Source organism: Nothoprocta perdicaria, unplaced genomic scaffold (assembly GCF_003342845.1).
Source record: "Nothoprocta perdicaria isolate Ctin4 unplaced genomic scaffold, notPer1 scaffold_15, whole genome shotgun sequence".
NCBI classification, from domain to species: Eukaryota; Metazoa; Chordata; class Aves; order Tinamiformes; family Tinamidae; genus Nothoprocta; species Nothoprocta perdicaria.
Window position 1 is genome coordinate 1,689,046 of NW_020454649.1, and position 15,275 is coordinate 1,704,320.

General features: G+C 36.1%; 1 long non-coding RNA gene across 2 annotated transcripts; it reads left to right on the plus strand.

Annotated features, from left to right (window-relative positions):
- The first annotated feature begins 56 nt into the window (after window positions 1-56).
- Window positions 57-14,792, plus strand: LOC112943464. Of its 2 annotated transcripts, none has more exons than XR_003248591.1 (4): window positions 57-123; window positions 7,907-8,071; window positions 8,808-8,946; window positions 12,442-14,792. It is a non-coding gene; the product is annotated as an uncharacterized LOC112943464 (long non-coding RNA). The 2 variants fall into 2 exon arrangements; XR_003248590.1 differs by lacking the exon at window positions 57-123 and adding an exon at window positions 6,665-6,803.
- Window positions 14,793-15,275: the final 483 nt, after the last annotated feature.

Below are 15,275 nucleotides of genomic sequence, written 5' to 3' on the forward strand. Positions count from 1 at the left end.
TGTACCTCTCTCCTTAGTTGTTTCCATCTGAACTCCCTGAAGATCTCTCCTTAGTTGTTTCCATCTGAACTCCCTGAAGATGAGGAGACTGCTACTTGCCATGGCCATAGAGGGGCTAGAGAGGTAAGTTCTCCTGGTGGCTTTGTTGTGGGCTGGGGCAGCCAAAGTGTCTGTGTATGGGGAGAGGGATGCTACCATAATTTTTTTTCTGCTAATTTTTTAGCTTTAGTTGTTGAGTGTTTTGGTTTATATCCATGAATGTGTGAAGTAGGCATTGTACTTGACTGAGWATATATGGTAGTCATTAGCTCTGACAAAAGCTTTAAAAAAAGGTTTAGTAACAAACTTAAATGTTAGATGCTTTATCAGCAGCAAGGATTATTTTAAATATGATATTTCATTGTTATGTTTTTCTTTTTCTCTATAGTTTAGTCTTTTTTGTGTGTCAAATATTTTAAGAACTCTCAAAATAGGATGGTATTATAAATATATATATAATACTTTTCTTTGTTATGAAATCACTTTTGATTGCACAATGCAGTATTAAGTTAAAGCATTTCTGCTATATAGACATGGAGGGTGTTAGCTTTAAAAAAAAATCTTAGAGTAAATTTAGGTTTCTAAAACCATAGTCAGTGAACACCCATAAGCATATGAATGTTAGTACAAGAAGCAGGTGTTCAACCACTGTACTTAAGTACTGCTAATACACTTTTTGAGTGTACTTTTTCTACTTGTAAAACGGTGATCCTGCTGGGACAGCTGTGTCAGCTGCCTAGGTTGCTTGCTAATTCCACTGCTGTTAAGAGCAGAAATGTAATTTACTGAGGTGTGATGAGTTGCTGTCAGCTTGACAGGAGCTGCCCATCCCTTGTGTTCTTACTTGGCAGCATGCAYAGTAAAGAACAGCAAGAGCAAGTTACGGTTTTCTGTTCCTTGCTCAAGCTAGAGCTGCCTTTTACATACCCAAACATGGAGACTGTGGCTAGGTATCTGGTGATTTTTTTCTTTATTTCTGTCTTCTCTTTCTCATTTCAGAAAGAGCAAAATATTGAGTAAATACAGTATGTTCTTGCTCATGTTTGCTCAAAAATCTACAGATACTAATTTGCCTATACCATTAAGTAATCCTGAGCTGCTTTGATTGTTAAACCAAAGAAATATATTTTGTGGAATGAAACCAGGGAAATATTGATGTAGCAGAATCTTCTTTTGATGTTATCCTTAACCTAATGTTTTCTATTTCTTCTTGTATTTTAAGCAAATCCTTGCGATGTTTTTTATATTAGCTTTTGTTTACAACAATTGTTTATACTATTATAGTAATATCAATGGTAATATTTATGTGAATACTTTGTGTTTACCACTAAATGTGCAGATACTGTGTGCTGTGTCATTGTTAAAAGCCTCTATCTGTGTAGTTTTATTATAAAAGCTGAAATTCAGGAGCCTTTTTCAGATGATGTACGACTAAGATAAGTGTAGTGACTCCTAGGAAATCAGTTCATCTGGTTATTCAGCTGCGTGACAGCTTTGGAAAAGGCTCACCCCTGAATTATTTCTGTAAATTTTTGGGAAGATAACTTTTATCAAAGGCAAGTGATGACATAGAAACATGCTAGTGTTCCATTCTATCTGCTGCCAGTATTAAAACTTAACTTCAATATGAAATAAAATTAATTTACATTAAATATATTAATTTGTATTGGAAAAAAAATCGAGCAGTGGTGCAGCTTACTGAACAGCACAGTATGTTCTTGTGATTGACCTTAAACACATAGAGTTGGCTCATTGTTTGGCTTGAACAAAACTCTCTCAATAAGGTAACAAGATGTTCTAGGTATTTTCCCCTAAAATGTAAGAAATATAAGCAGTTTCTACAAAATACCCTGGAGTTCTGCTTCTATATAGGCTATTGCAGGTGCTATTTCTTTCAGTTGGTGGCTGTATTTAGTGCTGTGCTCCATGACATTCAATAAAGCTATCCAGTAAAAAGGTAATAAAACTGGTATTAACCCCAGAGACCACTGCAGAATAGAGTTAATCAAATAAGGGTCAATGACACTGATTACTTCTCAACAGCTTACCTCAGGATCAAAAGTAATGAAACAAACAGTGATTCCAGTGGGCTAGAAAGACCTGTCTGTGTAATTTAGTGCTGTAGCAAAAGGTTTAAGCTATATTTTAAAGGTTGCATCTGCCACTCCCTTGCTARGCTCCCCAGAGTAGCCAGAAGAATATCTACCCTTCCTCAGCCCTATATTTAAGGACTATTTGATTACCTGTTCTCTGAAATTTAGCAATGAATGTGACATTGAGAGAATCATTGTGATTCTCTCTTAACCTTGCTTGCTTGTTTGCATATGTCTTATGCCAGCCAGGTTGCCAGTGAGTTCTGCTAACAGAAGTATTAATTGTATCAGGAATGGCTATTCCTGATACCTTGTTAGCCTGACAATTTGTTTGTTTCATCAAGATTTTGCTAAAATCATTTGCCACAACATGATTCAAATTSTGTCTACCCTCAGTGCTTTTTCGGCAAGGCCATGAAGAAATCGTTTTCTCTGAAGCCTGAGAGGCTTTTACCTTTATTCAGCTTCTCAGATTTGAGTGAAACCTCAAGTCACTGCTCCAGACAAATTCACCTTTGTGTAGAAGAAAAATCATTCAGTTACAGACAAATGTGACTGGAAGAATTTTTCCTTTTCAAAAACTCTGGACAATGGGTGCAAATTCAGTATCTACCTTAGACTATTGATTTTTGTTTATGATCCAAGTACATAAATAGGTTCTGGGTCCCAGAGGATCTCTTGCCACATTTCACGTTCTCCCCATATGTGAATGCCAGCGTGCTTGCTTAAAGCACTGTCCCTGCATCCTTCCCTGAGTTTTGCCTGTGGAATTGCATCCTCATAAGGAAGCAGTGTCAATTGTTTCCCTTGCAATTTATTCTCTACAGCTTCATTTTTCTTTCCTTGTGTTTCCAGGAAATGTCATGTTGCGACATTTCAATGTTGTCTACATAGACTTTAGACCAAGTGGCTGTGGTTTTCCTTGGTTCACTTGAGCTGGGTCCGAGTTAGACTGTTTTTCAGTCTAACTTGCGTAACCCTGCAAGCTTGCCTCGGACAAGAGATGGATCAGTGTGTGGTGCCTAGGGCTGCACAGGGAGCACAGCTACTGTCTGCCACACTTCATGCACTGCAACCAAGTGCAGCTTTTGCCACATGTTCCTGTCCACTGCTACCATCTGGCACACGGAGGGGGAAAAGGAAAGATGCRTTATCAGTTCCTTAAATTTGCTTGCACCAAGACACAACAGTTCAGCCTGTTCAGGTGAATAAGGTAGTATGTGGTAGTGCTTTACTCCTGTGTTGTCATGCAAGCTCAAAGTATTTGTSAGTCATGACTGATATTTTATTGCTGCATGAATGAGAGTGAAATAACAATTACTCTGAAATGAATCAGTGGGTCTTGRTTAGTGTCTCGATCATGCAGATTTTCAGGCTGCACTAGGTGGGAAACCAGTTCCATCTTTTTTTTTCTCTTGGGAAAAGCAGAAGTTATCCCTTTATCTTTTTTTTTCTTGGAGTCTAACAGCTTAACAGGAAGCTGCAAACTAATAAAATACTCATTGAAAAGGAGGTTTGAGATGAATTTGGATTTTTGTAACATCAAAATAACAAAGAATAGTGTACGGAGGAGACAAGTTGTAATGTTCCCTTTACAGTTAAACTTTAAAATTTTGGTGTGGATTTTATACTTTACCCCCTAGCTTTTATTTCACTACTTTCCAAAATAATTGGAGAAGCAGATGCGAATAGCAGGCACTGCATGTGTTATCTACAGTGCTTTCAGTGGCGCCCCTAGTATGCTCTAAAGTTGCCTCTGAGGGGTAATAGATTTAATAATCTAGAAGTTACAGAACGTTTCAGCTATGCCATTAGCTGAAAAACTAAATGACAGGTTAAATGCTAAGTGCTGGTCTCACATTTGATAGACTGTGTCTTGGAAGCGTTTTATATAATGAATCAAGGTAATTCCTACCTGAAGTAATACTACTGAAGGGGCATTTCTGTAAAATCTTCCTTTCAAATTCTCCAAAATTATTCTTCAGAGAATGAGATGTGCTCTCAACTCAGTGGGAAAAGATCCTTTCAGGCACTTGTCCTTAGGTTCTACAGCCGTTGAATTACTATAGAAGGCTTGTTTCAAGAGCAATATATTTTGGATTTTGTAGCTGAAAATTGCTGTGCTATGATCTATGTTAATTCTTCAATGAAGGACAAAAGCAGTATGTTTTCTGGACAGCCAAGAAATGGCAAGAAATACTGTTTTTAACTCTGCTTGAAACAGCTTAGGAAGCTTGTATGATTGCTTTTTTTTAATTTCCTCATATATAAAATGCTTTGGCTTCAGGCTTATTTTATTTGCCCAAAGAAGCATTTAACATAATATTGAATTGAAAAGTAAATCTGATTAGCCTTATGGTAGTTAGCTATTCAATTAAACTGAAATGTCTGATGAATGACTGGAATAACTAAGTTTCTTCAAACTAGCAAAATATGAAAACAATGATTTAATCACTAGAAAGGCAAGAAATTGGTGTATAATTCACCTAGTAATAATGATGGGGAAACTGATGCTTATTTGATAGCTTTTACTCCTGAAAAATGTCTCTCTTCAAAGAACACAAGAGACTTGAAGCTATGGATGTGTCAAATTCAATCAATTTTTTCTGTCTATAGCTTTGTTTGAATGACATTAAACAGTTAAGTGTTTGTAACTTTTGCTTAAAAGCACCAGAGTATAAGTATTTCTATACATATAATTGCTGTGGTACTGTTACTTAGTGATACATATTTGGTGTATTTTGGAGCCTTGTTTATAAATATAATATTGCATATTTATGACTTGGTTTAATGGCAACCAAATACACCAAAGTTCAAGTGGAAAAAAAATTAAACTAGAGTATAGTATCTTAGCAAGGGAAGTGGTTAAGTTTTGGACTGGTTTAAAGACTGGTAGTGAAACTTATTAACACTTAACATCTTTTTAGAAGTCTTTTTTGATACTTATGTATGAGGAAAAATAAAGAGAAATGTAGAAAAATTTAGATTGCAAGGTCTGAATTGTACTTGAAGACTTGAGTTGCAAATCATGTTTTTCCTGTCTTAAACCTTGATAATGAGGGAAAACAGATAACCAACATAGTGCACTAGTGAGTTTGTGCAGGAGTTGGTGAGGATCTTCTTTTTAACTAGAGTGTATGGCAAACTAGGGTGTGTTAGTATTTTGAAGAGTAATTGTCTGAATTTGTATGATGTGATATACAAGAGCTCAAAACAGGCTACTTGACTGGCCCTGTCTTGCTCTGTGTTCTAACAACTCAAGTGCCTTGTTTGAAGAACTGCTTGACTGTATGGAGAGAAATTTTAGAGGAGAAAAGCAGTAGAAATTCTGTACTGGACTATAAAGCTATGGGTATTTAATTTATTCAAAAAACATTTGACATTTACTGAAAACCTGTTGCATGCTCTTTCATTTTGATTTTCCAGTGGTTTTAATTACCTGTGAGTCATTGACAGTAATCTGTCTGACAGTGTCATAGCATAGACCTAGAGATATTTATATTAATAAGCATGGTATCTCTGGTGTGAGACAAGTAAAGTTTTGCTTGTTCACATGGCTTGTTATGAATAAAATGTCTGAGAAATACAGCAGTCTGCAGATGTTTTTTTTCTGGATTTTGCCAATTTTTCAATTATTAAGTTAAAATAACCTGAAGTGTATGGTTTCTTGCAGAAAGCCTCTTTTGAATGACTGAAGATGTTCTTAGCAGCTGTTCAGCAGCTAGAAGGAAAATTTAGCAGTTGGACTGCAGAACAGCATTAATTTCACACTCAGTTTGATCTGTGTCTGGTCACTAAAGTCCAGGTCATGTAGCTCTGTCATGATAAATAAGAAGTTATTTGCATTAGTTCACATGGATGGGTACTATTCAGATATTCAGATGCTTTTCTCTATCTTATCACAATTCTTCCTAGTGCTAAGATACAAGGAAGCCATACTCTTCTGGAGAATTTTATTTGAATCTACTTATCCCTTTCAAGTTAATCTGTGCATAGCTCATGTAACAATTTCCATTCAAACTCTAAAACCTGTGATGAAGACTTTTCTTGGTTAGTCTACTATAGATGGAAACTCCTCAAAGCTAGTTACATGCTTCATTTAATTCAAAGGACTCCTTTTTTTTTTGGCCTTGTGTAACTGTTGGCAGATTCAATTGCCTCTAAAAGCTATCTACTTTCTTTGCCATATTCAAATTACAAGATAGTCTTCTAAAATTTCCTTTAGATGTGATGCATCCTGGATGATCCTTTATATGCAATCATCATGAAATAAGCATTTAGTCAAACAGCATCTGGTATTTTTTTCATTTGGAACATCTCAAAAAACATTACAGAAATTCAGGAAAGCAATTATAGATGATTATAGATCAGGAAAAATCAGAAAGAATAGAAAATATTTTAGCTTGTCCAAATAAAATTATGCTCTTAAAATTAGCAACTACACTTGAGACTATTTAACCTTTCTAAGTCTATTCTAAAGTATGACCTTCTTCACAGGAGTTCAGGAATGAGTCTCATGCCTAGAGTGGTTGGAGGCACTCAGTGCAGTGCTTATGCAGCATGATAAACTCTGCCAGAGGAGAGGTTGCCCTGCTGCTCAACTGTGGGACTGTATTAGCAAAAATGCAGCTCTCAAAGATGTCTCTGGACAAGGAGAATAACTTGAGGCAGGTAAGGGAAAGTCCTTGAGAAGGCATGTGAACAGGCCTTAGGATAGGGAAAGGATAAGCTTGCATGGGAATAAAGTAGAAAGATATATATGTGATTCACATGGCTAACTAGCACTGCTGGTGAGTAGGTGAGGCTGCCACACTGCCTTATGTTTGGCAGTGTGCTTGGTTTATGTTTGGGGGGATGGAGGGGAAGAGGGCAGGTGAAGAGAGGTTATTGATATTGCTACCTGGTGAGTCAAACAAAGAAACTGTGACCTTCATCCCTCCAGAGGTGGGTGTGGGGGGGATCTAGAAATGATTTGAGGTTAAGGAAATTCTCTAAAGGGAAGCTCAGATGATTAGGATGGCCCTCAGAAAGGGATATGCTGAGCTGATGGCTATGGAAGAGAATTTTATTGCTGTGTGCTTGTCCTGCTATATTGGAAGAAGTGGTGTTTTTGTATTCAGCTGGATGGTGAGTCACTTGAAATCAAACTGTCACAACTGAGAGAATCATGGATCAGGAGAGGCTGAGGTAGAATAGAACTTGAAGTACCAGGATGCTGYGTGCTCTTGAACTACTGCTTTAGGAATTTACAGGTAAACTCTATATGAAGAGGAAAACTAATATAATTAAAATGTATTCCACTAACAATAATGGTAAGGAAGAATTATGCAAAGCAAGAAAGCCTTAATGATAGCTAGGGAATATAAAATATTTGCAAAGTAATTGATATATAGAGCATCAAATGACTAAAATTAGATTGGATAGAGCAATGAGAATGTGCCTGCCTTAGGAGACAAATAAAGGATCCAAGACTAAGAGGTTCCTGACCAAGCTGCTGTTGGAAGGAACATTAATGTCGCTGCAGATCTTTGGAACTTCTCCAGAGTACCCTTTGCCCAACCAACACGGAGGACTCRGTGTGTTTCATTGGCAGTATTTAAAGTGGATTTTGTAGATCTGCTGAGAGTATCTTGAAAATTACTGCATTGTTCTATGCACCATGAAAATTTGTCACAAGTCATCATTATTTGTTCTCAATTTCTAATGCATTGTTTAAAGTATTATTGTAGTCTGATCTTTGCTTCAGTTCAGTGCTCTTCTATTTTGTGTTTCAGAAATTTTCTTCCTTTTTCTGAAATAAGGTTCACTTGACTTCTGTGATGATTCAGAGGAAATATAGGACCAACACACTGGCTAGAGTTGTGTATAATATTGCAATGTCGTCTATCCCAGAGTTGAACATGACATCAGATACTGGCAAGAAAACATTATTAAGCAAGGTCAGAAGAATGTGCTTCAAGAAGGATTAGTATTGAAAACAAATGTTATTTTTAAACCATTTCAATATGTRAAATACAGGTAAAGTCTATTTCAAGGAAAAAATACTTTTCTGTTATCCACAAATAGAMAGTAGAAGGACAATATGTAGTTTAAAAAATCCTCTTTGATGAAATGTAAAGGGGAGTTTTATAATCGGTGCTTTTCCAACAAGCTTGTGAATCTTGATTATTTAACACAGAAATATTCTACATAGCCGTAACTYGTTTTGTTCTTGATTAATCTGTCATTCTATCTGGAAAATCACACTGATAGTTTAAGATGCATTAAATATTTTTCAATTACTTGACTTTCCCATGTCAGCAATCTCTACATTTGCCACAGGGATATTAGGAAATTGTGAAAGAAAGAAATGACAAGATAATCTGTTAAAATAACCTTCAATAGATAAAACATTCCTTAGACTTTTTTAGATAACAATTAATTTGCTATACTTCAGTGATTTTCATTTTTTTTTTACACTACACTTTTAGTGACTACTGACCTAATGATAAATTTAATGATATGGATAAACCTGATTCTGGTAGAGTTAACTTGGAGGAAAGTATTCTCAACCTTGAAAGAAAACACAGAAAATTGTTTATGTATTTTCACCTGTGGTGCAAACCACTGACTGGAAAACAAGTAAATTGGATTTGTTTCACTTATATTTGCTTATTTAGTTCATGTTTTCTTCAGGTAGAATGCTGTCACCCAACTGCAATGCTTTTTGGGACCAGCTCTGAGGCAGTGGATGACAACTGTTTATGCATCTCTGGAAGATGAGGAAACTGCAAAAAGAACCAACAAGCTTTGCAGATGATTGTCTTGGTCTCAGGTCAGTCATGTGGCATGAGCTAAAGGGGCATCGGGATAAGGTGTTTTTCTGGTGTTCTTTGGCACAATTCTGCTGTAACGTGGTCAGATGCCTGTGCTAATAGACTTGCTCTGTGACTCTCCAGGACAACAAGGAGGCCACTCCACTGCTCAATAAAGCTAATGGGCCTCATGGGCCACCATGGAAAAATGTAGCTGTGTTTTGTTACTGCTTAAAATAATCCCTTAGGATTTAGAGTGAAATGACTGAGGGGTGCTCATACCATTACAGAATAATTTACTGTAGTTATGTATATAAAAAGCTATGCCCTGAGTTTTGTTTAGCACACTTCCATCTTATGATCTGAGTAACTATTGTAGGTGAATGTATACTTATGAAAACATGAATGGCTTAGTGGTAATACATGTTAAGAGGTGAGTATAATGTGATACTTTTCCACTTAAACACTTCCAAGCAAGTAAGTCAACAGCAGTGTTGCAGTGCATTTCTCATCTATGTGTCATTAAAAATGAGGAATCAAGGGGGAAACATATGTCCAGAATATGTATGAAAGTCAGTGGTGTTTTGAAAGAATAAGTAGAAAGTATTGGAAGCTTCTACCAAGGAAAGGAAGGTCCATATGTTTGTGCAGTTGATTCTCCATCGCCAGTTTTAGTGAGTGGAAGAAAGCAGTACTCTGGTACCTTTTTGTGAGTCAGTAAATAGACTAACACAAGAAACTGTCTCTTAGCAATCTAAAAATGAGCCTTATCRTGCTCTGAAGGCATTATGTAATTTTCAGTGGTTCCTTTCCAGTCATTTGGCCATTAATCTCCTTCTATAAATTATTTTTGGCAAATAAAATCATAATGTATGTGCCAGAGTTATTGGTGCAGAATCCATTAAAGTAAAGGCACATCTCCTCAGTGGTCCATGCAAAATTGATTTATTATGCTGTGTTTTACATGGGAAATTTACCCCTTGTAATTGGCCTATAATAGACTGTTTTTGATAAATACTTGAATACCCAGTGCACATGATATGTAAATTTGATATTACCTTGGGGTTCTAATTGGATTCTTTCTGGAAGGAAAGATTAAAATGTTTTACATGTGCATTTGTTCTAAACTTGCACTAGGACACCTGTATTTACAGCAGTGAGCTGAGTGCTAGGCCTTGCTTTTCAATGGCCTTTGTGTGTTTTCTTTATTTGTCTAGTAATGACAATGTCTTTACGTAGAAAGATCTAAGAAAGTATTTCACTAATGGAATCAACTCAGTTTCCTAACATTTCCTAACACTACGCTGTGCTTTGTTTTGCTTTCTTTTCATGTAGGTGAAAACAGAGTTTGCAGTTGAATGTGAATCTTGATTGGCAAAATCATACTTTGTGAATATTTGTGGTGGTTTGCTTTGGATGTCTTTTTTCAGTAGAATGTTATCCTACTCATTCTAATGGGCACGAGGAAATTCTTAGCTTTGCACACCAGTTATAATATCACAAAAGTGACCAATTCACAAAGAAATGCATGCACAAAAACATGAGCTTTTAGGGGACTGATATTTGAAGTGCAGTTATGGAGAGGGAAAATATGAAACTATTTAAACTATTCTGAGCATATGCTTTAAAGACAAAAGGACAGTGAAATTAGGCAAGTCCAATCTTCAAAAGTTCTGTGATGTTTTTCATGTGTTTCATGTTTAGAAAGATGTTTTCATTGCGAGCTTTTTATGGTAGTTTTCAGCTAAAAAATGAGTATTGTACTGAATTGTAAAATATAAGGTTAAATTGTAGCAGTACAGATTTACTTTTAAAAAAGCAAACATGTTTAAAGACTTAATGGCAAACTTTGATTTTTTTAAAAAAATATCTTAGGGTTTTTACTGATAACATTAGATTCAAATTACTTAAATTTTCATAAAATCATCAAAGTTATTGCAGCTTCACAGACTTATTGGTGCTCTAGAATATGAATTGGGATGACAGCATTTCAAAATGGTGTCACTAACCTGAGTGAGCCAACCAACTTCTCTGGAGATGTAACTTAGAGGCCATTTCTCATTGGATGGGAGTAATTCTTGTTGCAGAGTTGAGTCTATAAGCTTTGGCTGCTGGCCCTTTGCATGCTTCTGCTAGAAGTCTGTTAAATTTCATGGAAATATTAAACTTTATCTAGTCTTAATGGCCATTCTCCAAGATATATTTCAACTTGCTTGAAGTCAAAGGATTTAATTAAGTGTTCTCACCGTATCTGCAGAGAATCCAAATGATATTTAAGAAATCCTGTTTTTCTCTCACCAGTCTTATGACATGAGTGAAAGCAGCTGTCCAGTCTCAGCTATTTCTTTAGCTGAAGATTAGGATTTTGTGAGGATGAGTGGGATGAGGGTGGGAAGGTTATTTGACATGGCAGAGAGCCAAGCACTAATGTTAGAATATTAAACAGTCCTACACTAATTAAATTACTCTGAAAATAATATTGCCCTATTTATTGTAATAGTAAGTAGCTTTTCATGCAGGAAATTGTGTTTTTTTCTTCTTTGGTTAAGAGACCAGTAGAAATAAACATAGTCAATTGCTTGCAAAAGTAAATTAAGATCARGTGTGATAGGTCTCTTGTATCCAAGCTTTTCCAGGATGAGTTTTTCCTTATTTTGTCACTGTCAGGCACATAACAATAAGCAGTTTTACAAATTGACAGATTTATCATTTTGACATGCAATTTTCTGAATACCTTTCCAAAGCTGTGGTTAAGCGCTGTGGATATTTTTATTTGGAAATAAACTGATTATGATATTGTACTGATATTTATACTATATTCACAATTCTGTTTTGAATGCTAACCTTGGTATGTGGTCCTGAGGAGACTGAATTTATTGTGCTCGATACAATGCTCAGTGGTTAAGTGGACGAGGCTRTAGTGTTGTTTTGATCATCTTGAAAATACTGAGATTTAGGCCATTGTGCAATAGGCACTGACACATTGAGATTTTTTTTTTAAGTTTCATGCATCAATAAATTCATCAACATAAAAGTGAGATCTGCATCATAGCAAGAGGAGGGGCTGAATGGGAAACTGTCTAACTGTAGCCATGAATATGAACTTTGCAAAACCAGGAAGTCAGGGCACTTATACACTTAACACACAATTGTGGTAAAAGGAGTCTATATATGCAATTTGGACCTTTATACATAAATACAATATGTGTGCAATTTTTTAGTACAGTATATTATTCCTAAACAGCTTTAATTTCCCAGAAGTGCTAATCTTTCTGATGAATAAAATAGAAGTATTTGCATGCAGCTCCTTTCAGGTCACTCCTGAAGCCCTGGACGAAATACATTGAGATAGGCTTGCAATGCATTATAAAGATGAATTTGGCTTTAGGAAGCTGGTTATGAGATAGTGAAATAAATTAATTGGTCCKTGTGGATGTTAGCTGAAACAGCATCAAGTTATGCTGTTTCCTGTTGACRTTTCAGTGAAATGCCTTTTGCTTTGTATCCGTTTTTAGGGGAGCAGAGGAAGAAGCACTCCAATAGAACTAATCAAGCTCCTGATATATTTACAAAAGGAAAACTTAAGAAGCAACTTTTTGGAATAAGAAGTTAAGGAGGACTGATAAGACACAGGAAGACATTCWCAGATGAACAAACGTAGACATGAGYGATAAGGGCAGCTCCAGGATCCAAGTGGAACCTTCCATTTGTGATCCTTTAASAAGAGAGGTTCTGTTTAAATTCAGCATTCTTTGTGACAAAATGTCATTGTGAGTGGCTTCTCTGCAAGCCATGTAAACTAGCAATGTCCTTGTGCTAGAATGGTCCCACATCCATAAACAGTGGGCAAGAGTTAACACTCCCTTTTCAAGCTTTTGGGTTATGCCTCTAACTGTAGTTTGAAGTAAATTGCTCCTTGGATAAGCAGAGGACTTGAATCTGAAGGGCTGTCAACCTAGCACCTTTCCCAAGTATAAAATTCACTTAGAAAGAAAGAAAAAGAAATCCAATAGCTGYAAGACCTGATAAAGTGCTAGCTAAAAAGGGAGACCCAGAGGAGTGCAAGAATGATTTAGCGTGAAAAATCATTCTCACATGAGTACTACATCATGTCAACCCTGTTACTACCAAGATGGGAACAACCAAATAGGCAAGAACATTTTAAAAAGAATAAAGAAACAAATTCCTCAGTGTGAGAACCAGTCTCATTTCAGCTCTTACTGCTACAGCTGCTTCTATATAAACCAAAGTTCAGAATTGGCTGATTGCTACCTTAGATGTCATGTACTGCACCTGTGTGAGGCAGACATGGCTATGACAGCTTACAGTTAAACAAAAAAAAAAACCCTACCTCTTCAGAAAGATAGTGAATTTGTTGTCTACTGTGACAGGTAGCATAGGATGGATAAAATCTCTTCACAAAAGGCATGCATGGTCCAAGTTAGAAAAGAGACCCAGGTGCCTATATGTTAAGGCAAATGTGCTAGTTTGTTAACATGAAGTCAGTTGCATTTCTCCTATTTGGGCTGAATGGGAAGGACTCCCAGCCTGAACTTTAGCACACTGCAGGCTGTAGACCTTGATGCTCTATTTCCCATTTCTTGCGCATTTGAAGCCAGGTAAGGCTGTAGCTAGATGAATCCACACATGACTATTCCAATCTGTTAAACTGCAGGGACTAAGCAGAAATGATTCCATGCAAATGTGTGTGGGAAAGGATATAAAGGAGTTGAAACTTAGAATCCAAGGTTAATATCCAGTGAACTAGTGCAATAAGCTAAGTATACTTGGAAAATAAACACCTCATTTTAAACCTTAAATCCTGTCAACATTGGCATTGTTTAAAACTGGCAAAAAAAAAAAAAAGCCAGGAGTATTCAGTTTGCTTAGCATGATAAATAAGTCTTACATGGATTACAGAAAATAATTTAAAAGAAGTGACTTTCTGATATTACAGTATTGTACTTAAAAGAAAATTGCACTGTAAGTGCATTCACCCTTTGATTGTTCTGAAGTGGTACAAAGAGCAAAAAGGTATAACAGCTTAACTGAATGTCATTCAYGTATTTTCTTGTTTAAAATGTGCTGAAATTTACTTAAGTTTGGATGTTGCTTTGTAGTAAGCACCTGCTATCTTCTAGTAAAGCATGACTTATCCTTTGTTTGATCAGTTTCTTCAAGTCTGATGAAAAAAAAAGTTTGGTTTTATGAATATATAAATAGGAATTCAAGTTGATCTGTGTTATCAGCCTATAGGCAGATATATTTAAGATTTATTTTTCCTTTAAGGCCTAATTCAGATATCAGTTGCTTGGCATTATATTAGTTTAGTAGCTCTCAAATTAGATCATAATTACTAATCAGTGTTTGGAATTAAAAGCTTTTCTCTGAATTCCAGATTCAAATATACTATAAAGAAAGAATAACTGAAAGGAGATGTGCCTTGCAATAGGTCTTCAGGAGTGAAGTGACAGGAAAGACTGCCTGAGCTGCAGACTGCAGTGTATGGAGATACTCAGATTTTTCCTTTTCTTGTGTTGATGCAGAAAATATTTAAATGACACCAAATTATCTATGGCTTGGAAAGATAAGGAGTCTTCCAGGTCTGCTGTTTCAGAGAGCATCCACTATGTATATGAACAAATCCTACCTCTAACATATTTAATTCATGTTATACTCTGTTATGTAGTGACAACTGAATATTTTTGAAGAATTGATGCTTATATAAAATGTCAGTGTATTTCTACAGAGAATTTTAAGCCCAAATCTTGCCCCAAAGTCTACATCTGAGGTATATTCTATTTATAATTCTATGAAAAACTCTTCAAGGGTTGTATTTTAAGATTACATGATTTTCTTCTGAGCTTTGAACAAATAAAATTGTGGAAAAGACCTAAGTTAAATTTTTTCTTCAGCGCGAGTTAGTGGTGTGTGCTACTTGAAGCAAACATAGCATTCAGTGTTTCTAGCTATTTTTATTTGTAAATACAAGTATCAGCATAATGCTGGGGTCATATGTAGCTTTGTATGTTCCACTATGTTAGTGAGCACTGTGTGCTTTGAATCCAGCTGCTGGTGAGCAAGGCCTCATGAAAGGTAGCACTTCCTTTGAGAGAAAGGTCTTCAGAGGTCAAACAGATACTTGACAGAAGAAAGGGAAGGAGTGCTTCTGGGGAAAAAATATCAAGCTGATCTAAGCCAATGTTTCATGTGATCAATACTCACTGTTCTGCTAAAGATAGGTGAAAACGGAGCATGCACTTACAGGAGCAATGCAGTTTCCAGAGATAAAAAGAAGTGTTGTGTATGACATCTAAATACCTATGCACCTGTAGTGGCATATGTATTT